We start from the raw sequence: 10,902 nt of genomic DNA, 5'->3' as shown, positions 1-10,902 counted from the left end.
ATATATATATATATATATATATATATATATATAAATTGAGTGCATTTATTATAAATATATATATATATATATATATATATATATATATATATATATGTGTGTGTGTGTACTTTAATGCACTGACTTTTATATATATATATATATATATATATATATATATGTGTGTGTGTGTGTGTGTACTTTAATGCACTGACTTTTATATATATATATATATATATATATATATATATATATATATATATATATATATATATATATATATATATATATATATAGTAATAATTATCCAGCGTTTTAAAGGTTTAAAGGTCCGCTGCAGCAGGTCAGTTATTAGCTCCACAGAGTGAAACATTAACATTCGAATCCATGTAACCGCACTGACTCAGTGCGGTTACATGGATTCGAATAACTGGCTTAGTCCGACTAAAATCGAATTATCCAGTTCATGTAAACACCTTTATTCGAATAACTGCGGTCCGACTACGATCCGATTAACACCCCTGGATAACTCGATTCGATTCGATTGTTAATTCGAATAACGCTGCATGTAAACGCTGAATCGGATCGGAACTGGACAATGCGTTTGTGCGCATGCTCAAGATGCCGCCGCCTCCTCCCTCCCTCCCTCCCAGGTCGTGACCCGGAAGTCGAAAGAGACGATAAGTTGTCACGGCCGGCAGAAACAAACAAACGTAAAAGTCGGGTTAGGAGCCGAAGGTACCTTCGGTGGGTGTCTCTGCTAGCTCCCTGATGTAGCCAGCTAGCGCTGCTGCTAGCTCCCCGACAACCACCGAAGCTAGCGGGGTTCTCTCCATTATGAAGAGTGAAGAGGTCAAGCGGAGATGGCTGTATCACCACTACATGTAATGAAAACAGCGCCACCTAGCGTATCGGATATGACATGCATTCGGCCAATGATTCGATTTATTCACTGCCATGTATATTCGGATAACAGCAGTTGCCCCGAAAGAGAGCATAGTCCGACTAAAGCAAGATTCGAATTATTACCAGCATGTAAACGCACTGACTGTTTCCTGCAGTGCAGACACTTTATTGTGTAACATCCACACATTTTTTGTTGCAGCTCAATCAGAAAGATAAGAGATAATATTTGAATTCTGAGGAATTTTTATTATGCTGTGTTCTTTTTTATCATTAGTTTTTATTTCCTCCACATTGCTCAGGATTTAGCTCATAAACAAAGTGCTTTGCATAAAATGTCTGGAAAGAAGTTGATTCAAAAAGCAACAATATTTTGCTCTAATAAACTCCAGTTCTTTGGCAGACGAGACACATTCACACTTTCTATGATTTGACTTTCGGGAAACAGATATTCCGTCATAAAATTTAAAAAAAAAAGGGTTTATTGTAGTTCACACCTTCAGACGTTCAACAACACGCTGCTCACTCAAACCACGTTGCAGAACGATGTTAATCTGGATCAGTGAACGTCACATTAACGACTGCGAGGGTGTTTAAATCTGCGATAAAGCTGGACGTTGTAAACATTTATTTGTTCCCACGTGTTCAACGGGTGACGTCAATTATTTTTGAAAGTACACAACATTCAAACTGTTGACTCGCGCGATAAAATCTATTTTTTTTTACGGGTGCAAAAGTCCGCCGTTGGCCTTTTAACACGGGTTCAAAGGTCGTCTCTTGTGCCGTAATAGTAGTGGGACGTGAGTTCAGAACTCTGTGTTTACTCCACGGCGGCTACGTGAGCTAGCAGGCTAACGTAGCCGGCGTTGCGTAATCCGAGATTAAAGAGAAAAAGAAAGGAGAAGGGTTCTTTGTTTTTATCGTTCACATACGAGATCTCACATATCATTTCGGGAGCAGGCTCACGGCGCAGTGTTGCGTTTGTAATCCCTGTGCAGGGTCACAAAAATGTGTCTCCGTGATAATAAAGGAAACAAAATGAATGATTCAAGGCCATGAATTCATTAGTTCAACTCGGATAACTCGCCGCTTCCTCGCCTTTTCCTTTTCTCACACTCTACTTTCCCATCGTTGCTCATCCTCTCTCCTGCATCTCAGTTGTTCACCTTTCTCCCTCCATCTTTGTTTCCCCTCTCCCTCCCTCTCCCTTCCTTTGGCTGAAGCTAAATGTCTTGTGTGAGATAACATCGCAGTAGGAAATTCCGCCTGTGTTGCCAGACTGCTCAGTTTTCTCCCCAGGGCTGGCAACAATGTGCGTCCTTCATAAGTGCCTCAGGATTCTCCACTCATCCCCCTCAGCGAGGCCGGTCAACAACAAAAAAAACGACCCGCCGGCGAAACCCAACGCCGGCGGGTCCAAAGCCCCGCGGCGGAGCCACGGCAGCGAGCCGGCGGGATTACTACAAAGCCACCGAAACGAGCAGCGACCGGGAGACCAGAAGCACAAGTGTCTCAAAGATTAGCTCCATGAAGTAGCTAAACATTAACATTAACTTGTTTTATTTAAAGGAATACTTCCTGCACATGTCACAGCGCTTAACCCTCTGAAAAACCACAACCTGTTGTTTTTACACTCAGGTTTTGGATTAAATAAACTACACAAAAGGTGACAGAGACTGTTTCCAGTCGTTGTGCTAAGCTAAGCTAAGCTAAGCTGAACAGCTGTGGGTTGAGGCTTCACGTTTACTGTACAGAACCTCTGCTTCTGAAAAGTCTTCTTCAATACGGCATGTTGCAGACCAGTTGCTTTTGGGCAGAGCATGTTTCCAGTTGTTGTGCTATGCTAAGCTAAGGTAAGCTAAGCTAAGCTACACAGCTGTGGGTTGAGGCTTCACGTGTACCGTACAGAACAGTTGCTTATGAAAAGTCTTCTTCAAGACAGCATGATGTTTATTTAGTAAACTATGGCCCCATTTAGAGGAAATAAACCATAAACAGGGTAAGCTTTAGGGGGCGGGGCCACGAGGCAGCATGATGCAACCACTGAAACCCCAAAAAGCCTTTCCGGAGGGGTCGTAATTGCTTTTCCTCTTTTCTTTTAACCTCTTTACTTCTTTTTTTTTTGCACCTGGAGGCGAAACAAGCTGGCGGGACAGACATTAGCGCTCACACACCTGATTGGCAACGAGCCATTCCTGAAGGCTGTCTGAACGTTTGAAACTTATAAAAGTCATAATTCTTTGACGAACAAAAAGTCTTTGATCCCTGAAATCAAAGAACCAGATATTTGATGGCGCAGTGGCTGAGTGTTGTGCCGTCCAAGCCGCAGGTAACATTGATACTTTGCAACTGTATTTGAACCAATTCCATTTCTAGTGAAGTGATATTTATCTATTTGTGTAGCTACCGTGGGCTTTTCATAGAGACTCAAACACAGAATGGCTCCTAGTTTGGAAACACTACTTTTTGGCAACGCATCACAAAAACAGACCTTTCTTGTCAAGCGTCGGCTCAAAAAAATCTGAGTGAGTCATCGAAAACAAACGTGACCACTTGCCTGCAGACGTGAAATCCTGGGAGACAAAGCGTTGTGTTGGTATTGTGTGCGACTCGCTTGAAAGGGAACGCCCCAGGAACTGCTTCTCTGGCAAAGGCACAGAAGCTGCCGGCGCTCAAAGACCTTCAATCCTGTGTTCAGAGACGGACGCAAAAGCCGCCGCTTAGCGAAGTCAAAAGCAGATTTATTGTCTTCCATGTGTACGCATAAGCAGCCATAAGCAGCCATAAGCAGCCATGAGCAGCCATAAGCAGCCATGAGCAGCCATAAGCAGCCATAAGCAGCCATGAGAAGCCATGAGAAGCCATAAGCAGCCATAAGCAGCCATGAGCAGCCATAAGCCGCCATAAGCAGCCGTGGGTCAGTCCGCCTTCCAGATGGCGTCATCCGTGATTCCATCACTTTTAACGGCTCGTGTCAAATAGTATTTATCTGTTTCCTTTTTCCCCGGGGTCTTTATACATAGCCCTGTGGAACGCCACAACACACACACACACACACACGGCGTTACTGTAGTAACTAAGCGGTTATACCTTCAGCTTCGCAGAGATTAGTGCGTTGTTGTCCGGGCAGGACGAGATGTTTGCGGTATATAATATTTAAAGGAGCTTTATGTATTCAGGCTTGTGTCTCTAGATGTGGAGCGTCTGAGCCATGAGCGCCCGAGGGCTCGGTGACAGGAAGAGGAAGGAGCGCCTCGACCTTTCTGGAGGAGGAGAGCAGAGTTCAGAGGCCGAAAAGCAGCGGAACAAACCTTTTGGGGGGGAAATAAACAGAGACGCTAAGCCCCGCCCCCTCCATGTAAAGGGGGAGGGGCTACAGGTGATTGACAACTAAGAATGAAAAGACAAAGTCCTCACTGGCACGAGAACGATTCTTCTACAGTTAATGTATTTTATTGTTAGCGCTTTATAATAACTACACAGTACTTAGCATCAGTAAAGCATGAATAAACACTTAATTCATAATTTATAAAGCTTTGTTGCAACATAAACAATCATTACTATGCAACTCATAAACAGTTATTAAAGTTATATTCTTGTTTAATAAGCTTGGGGTTTTATACTTTATATATATGATGGATTCCTTATTTGTAAATGAATGATTAATAAGAGTATTAACTACCTGAATTAATCATGAATTGCAGCATTAAAACATGTTTTAAATAAATTCATGAATAAAACACTTTAGTAATGATCGTATTAATCATCTATACGTCTTTAATACTTTATTCACAAAAGAGGAATCCATCATTTTGAGTGTTAATGTTGGAACAATGCTTCATAAATGATGATTTAAGTGTTTCTCATACTTAACTAATGCTAAACAACGTGCACTTATTAAAAAGTGTTTCCTTCTCTTTGTGTAATTTCTTCATGTGAGCGTTGTGGCTTACAGCCGGCCTGCAGACGGCGTTGGACTGTAACCAGGTGGGACGTGCGCCCTCATTTGCAGACCGACCGCCATCAGTCAGCCGTGCACGGTGACATTTTTACGGCCGTCTGAGCGTTCGCAGCCGGCCCTCCTCCGGTCGGTTAGCCTTTGACGGCGCTATCTCGCAAATGAGGGCTCTCGCAGCCGCAATCCATGTCGACCCGCCGCACTAAACGCACCTGTTGTCAGACCTATTTGAGGTGAGATAAGGTTAATGACGCGGCGGTGCGTGCTTTATCATCGCTGAGTGACAGACCCCGGAGTTTGCACAGGGGCTGCACTTCCAGCGCTTCAGGAATGCCATTCAGACGGAGATAACTGGAGTCTTATTTAAAAAAAAAGAAAAAGGACGCTTCGCCTTCACTTGTGATGTCATCATTCACTGGGTAGCATCCAGGTGAAATACAGATTAGATGGAGAATTAATGTAAAGATGTAACTACGTGTTCTTTGCATGTTGAGATGATGCAACAAAAAGTTAGGAAAATATAAAATATAACGGGACAGTTAAAGGTTACAGCAAGGAGACGTTTAAGTTGTTTAAAAACACATGGTTACGTTATAATACGCTAGCTTCCCGCTGTCGCCAGCTAGCGCTGCTGCTAGCTCTCTGCTAGCTCCCCGACAACCACTGACCACGGGCAGCGGGGACGCGGGCAGCAGCAGCTAGCGGGGAGCTAGCTAGCGGCGCTAGCTTGCTACAGCGGGGAGCTAGCAGCAGTGCAAGCTCGCTCAACATCCACTCTATCTGTGGTTTGCAGAAACATAAAATAATATCATTACATTACACTTTACTGACTTATTTTCAGTACTTTTTCACTTCAAAGAATGTATTTTTCAGACTTAATTTGAGAAAGATAAAAGCACACGCTCACAATCTAAATGAATAAATCACATCTCCTCGGTCGTTCATTGTTGTTTCAGGTTTTACTGACAACAAACAACAAATACTGAAATATGTGAAACTCAAATTCATTCTGTTCTTGTTTCTTCGTCTCTGTTTCCTCTTCTTCTCCCTCCTCACACCAACCTTTTTTTAAATCTCTAGACCTCTTCCTCCTCCTCTTCCTCCTCCTCTTCCTCCCTCACTCCCACATCGACCCACATTCACCCCAATAATTCACGCCTGTCTGTCGGAGGGAAGCCGGGTCGATCGCTCTCGGTTCACTGCCAGCCTTGTCCGTGTGCGTTGGGTCGACCGGGCTGTGGAGGGGGCGGAGCCTGTCGGGGCTCCGTCCAGGGTCAAGGTCGCCTCGTCACCTCCGTGTGGAATGTGTCGATCCTCCAGGTACGAACAGGAGCAGGCGGAGCAGCCGACGCCCCCGTCGCGTATTTGGAAGGTGGAATGAGAGAAATTCACACAGAAAAATAATAATCTTACCGGTTGCACTGACACGCAGGACGTCGTGCTCGTGGACACGCAACGTGTGGAGCAAATTCAGCGTCGGGAGGTCAGTGTGCGTCGGTCTACAGACACACAACAAACACAGGACTTTCACAGAGAAGACCGCTGTCCGCGTCGTGGTGTTCGTCAGGTAACACCCGGACTCAAGTTACATCACTTCTGTTGTTATTTCAAGCCGTTAAATGTTAAATAATTGTGTCACGTACCTTATGAAGTGTGTGACGCCAAACTTTCATATTTATTTTAATCCGAACGTTTACTTTTTAGCCCCAAGCTTCTGTTTTTTGAGCGTTTAGGCTTCTTGAGCGAGCAAACATTGAGCAAGGTTTTCAAATAAAACAATTGTTCTATTTTTGAACTGAACGACGCGTTTTTTCTTCACTAAAACACCTTCAAAACACCTCGTCAAAGCTTTTATTTTTCTGTGTTTTTGTGTTGCGGTTAGGAAGGCTAGTGGTCACTTAGCTTCTGTACGTCTGGAAGTGACTTCCTTCATTATTTTAACCCCAAAAAACCGTCAGTACCAACTTCAACTCAGACGTCCACCTTAAGCCCTCACCGAGCAGCTTCCTGTGTAGACAGGAAGTTTATTTTGAAAAGACTTGTGGCCAGCGTACGCTCAGAAACTGAACGCTCGAAGGAGAACGCACCAAAAACTGAGGACTACGTTTGTGAGACGGATGCATCGCTCTGCTGAGCTCATGATGAATTACTTTGCAAAGTAACATTTTCAGTCAATTTTATAAAAGTATCTCCATTTTTTTCATGCCGTGCATTTTGTTTCTCACTCTTTATACAGAAAAACACTCGCATAAATTCCACGAGACCATGTGCAAACAATCACGCATGAAGGTCTTTAAATTGTGAATTATCATACATTTGCATGCATTGGTGTATCACACACACACACACACACACACACACACACACACACACACACACACACACACACACTACACAGTATGATTAAATGGGAGAGAAGCTGTTACTTAAGGGGCTAACATGGGTAAATATTAGCAGAGAGAGAGAGAGAGCATGACTGTTTACCCTGTGCAGATGTGTGTATTTGTGTGTGGGATGTCTTTCTGAGCATGTGTGTGTGTGTGTGTGTGTGTGTGTGTGTGTGTGTGTGTGTGTGTGTGTGAGTGTTTATTAACCTGCCTGTACAAATGTGTATGTTAGTCTTGATTTTTTTTTAACCAAATGAGTGAAACGAGGCCACTTAAACCCTCCAGGAAATAAGTCGAGCCCTCAGACTCTCACACGCCGCGCGCTTGTTATTTTAAGCCCAAATTACACATCATCTGATATCCGTCCTAAATGGCTTTTCCAGCTTCACCGCTCCCCGAGTGCTCTGAGGTAAAAAAAAGAAAGAAAACGGCAGTAAAAAGGGGCCAACAGGTTTACCGGGGGAAGAAGACAAGGCCAGCTTCCACTAAGACGAGGGAAAGCTGCCAAATCCCCAATTCCCCTCGAGACCAGAGGACCGGAGCCCCGGCAGCGCGGAGATGCTACGCTACTCATCCCTCCCTCAAACATTTACGCTCGCGGCTTTTGCAGCACTTCAGGGAAGTTGATCTTCCCGAATGTTTGGAGACTGCACTTGATGAAGTGGTGGTGGTGGCCGGTGGAGGTTTTTCGAGGCATCCGGTGTGGCTCCAACAAAGAGCTGCACAGACGCACCTTTAATGGCTTTAAGGCTCTTCTACCGGACTCCAGAGCGGTGGAGAAATGAAGGAAAACACACTTTATTTTCAGTCGCGCAGCAGCGTTTTGTGTCAGCAACGTGGTTGTTCACGTGATCTTTTGCCTGTAAAGTCAGCTTTATTAGTAGATACACGTGTTTCTGTTGTTTTTCTACACGCTACACGCGTGGGTAAGGTTTAGTAAAACATCATGTTTTGGGTTAAAATACGTTTCACAGTGGCAGATGATGTCATCCCTACACAGACTTTGATTTAACATATTGGCCTCAGGAGGTGGTGGAGACCAAAAATGGAGCAAAAAGAGCCAGAAAATCAATTAAAAATCCCCAAAACATAAAAACTAAGAAGCCAAGTTCATCCTGAAGCTCCTGTAGACCTCAGACAGTGTGAACAGAAATATCCAAGGAGAAGCTCTCACGTGCTCCATAAATAGAAAGTGGAGCGTTACTTCCTATTTCATTCGAATATTTCGAAATAGCTAAACCCGCTTCTGTTACGGAGTCAAAATGATTTTTTTCTGCTGTAAAAGACGTAATTGTTAATTCAAAAAGACTGCGAAACCTCACTTTCACTACTAATTGCATGCCTCTCAATCACAGACAGAGTGAGTTTGTTTTAAACGACCTGTGACACACACACACACACACACACACACACATAGCGGTGGCTCCTGCGCTAATGGAACACTGATGGCTTTCAGCGCGGCGGCGTTTTCCCGCCTCGTCGCGGCGCTCGGCCCCTCGGAGCGGCTCCACGACAAACCTCCCCTCTGAGGCCGGCGCTGCCTCGTAAAAAAACAAAAAAAAACGACACACACACGACCCCGAAAACCAGCGCAGAGCTTTTCCGGATGGTTGTCGTCGCGGCTCCTCATGAATCCGGGGGTCTGTCGCGGCTCCGAGTGGAGAAAGAGCGTAATTATAAACATGGCAAAACGCTGTTTTGAGGGTCTTAACGACGCCACGCTGAGCAAGCGGCGGTCTGACGGCGGCGGCGCTGCGACACCCTGAACGCAGGGTAAAATACAGACTTTACACAACAGAACTACGGTAAAATAACTCGTTTTGCAACCACTGCCGTCGCCCCCTGATGGCCGTTAGCGAGAACTACATGAACTACATTTCAACTACATGAATGTGGCTTTCAAACTTCTTTTATACTTTCATCTGCACACTTCAGGGACAGTCAGGAAAACAGAAATATATATTTTCTTGTATTCCGTTAATAACCAATGGCCTTGAGCATGTTTCTTGGGGCCCTTTGACCTCCCGGCTACATTTTTCATGTAGTAACAAAAGTGTCAGGCCTCATATCACCTTCCTCTTGTCTTATCTCCTTCTCACTGGACTTCAGCCAATTCCTTGTGTTCTCTCCCCGACGTTCGGTCATGAAGAGAGACATTAATCTCTCCCTTCAACACATGTTTGTGCCACTGGATGTTAGCGTTAGCGTTAGCTCTGGTGGGGATCTTCAGCCTATTTTATATTTTAGAGCTCTTAGCTCTTATCTAGCGGCTTCGAATGTGTGTGTGTGTGTGTGTGTGTGTGTGTCTCAGGAGGTTGGCTGTCATGATCCGACCCAGCGGTCCAGACTGATTGGATGGGAGGGTTTAGTGTCACTGTTTGCTCGGGTTAATGAGCGGAAGGAAGGTGAGCCGATACAATACACACACTCTGTCAACAGAGGGACACTGTCAGAGGGGTGTGTGTGTGTGTGTGTGTGTGTGTGTGTGTGTGTGCACATGCTGTCAAGGGTGAGTGCTTTAAGCCTCACATCCCACCTCAGGCTGATTAGTAGTCGGGTCTTTAAGTCAACAGACAGCTAACTGCTGAGGAATCTAACCTGTGGAAGGAAGGAAAGGAGGAAGGAAGGAAGGAAGGAAGGAATGGAGGGAGGAATCCTTTATCCATTATTGACACAGAATGAAATGGACGCACATAACCAAGAAGTTAATGTCTTCTGTTTGTGGCGCGAACATTAAACGCTCTAAAAAGTTTTTAAAAAAAAGGTTTCTCCTTTAATGTCAGATTTCTCTCCTCCTCCTCCTCTCCTGCCCCTCTGTCGTGAACTTTGAGAGCCCTGGGAGAGTCTGTGGGGAGACGAGAGAGAGAGAGAGAGAGAGAGAGAGAGAGAGAGAGAGAGAGAGAGAGAGAGAGAGAGGGAGGGAGAGAGAGAGAGAGAGAGAGAGAGAGAGAGAGAGAGAGAGAGAGGATAGATAAAGGATCCTGGAAAAGTCAGAAATTGACTTCTAAACAGATGCAGTAATTCCATTTCCACCCCTTTAGATTTGGTATGCGGGCTGTGTGTGTGTGTGTGTGTGTGTGTGTGTGTGTGTGTGTGTGTGTGGTGGGGGGGTACGGGTAACCCCACACCCGCTATCGTCGTCGCACACAGAAGGCGAGGAGGCGCAGTCGACAGTTGGTGGCCGAGGCCTCCGAGTCTATCGGCCTTGTTAATCAATACGGGTTCCACTCGGACAGATCTGTAACCGAGGAGGAGGAGGAGGAAGAGGAGGAGGAGGAGGAGGAGGAAGAGGAGGAGGCACCTGTTCCCTCCGACTTTCACCTGCGGTTCACAGCTCTGCTGGAGACATCTGGATCTGGATCATTTTTGTCATTTACAAACTCTCAAATCTGAGCTGATGATTGTTGGAACAGAGAAAAGACCCCAAAGAAGTGAGATTTCTGTTGAGTTTCAATGTGTTTTTAAAGGATCAGCGAGGTTAAAGTTACCGTTTCTGTCAATGAGCGCACACATACATCGTTATAAATGTTCATATGAAGACAAGAGCCAGATGTTTACCAGATGCATGAAGAGATTCATCTGATGAGAACGGAGAAAACAAACAAGTTACACAAAACTCAATTCATCCTGAAACGTTGTACTGTGATTAGCAGCTTAACAAAATGATCTTTACAC

The sequence above is a fragment of the Clinocottus analis genome, unplaced genomic scaffold (assembly GCF_023055335.1).
Source record: "Clinocottus analis isolate CAN_PGR_092001 unplaced genomic scaffold, fCliAna1.0.p SCAF_11, whole genome shotgun sequence".
NCBI lineage: Eukaryota > Metazoa > Chordata > Actinopteri > Perciformes > Cottidae > Clinocottus > Clinocottus analis.
This window is presented reverse-complemented; position numbering follows the sequence as displayed.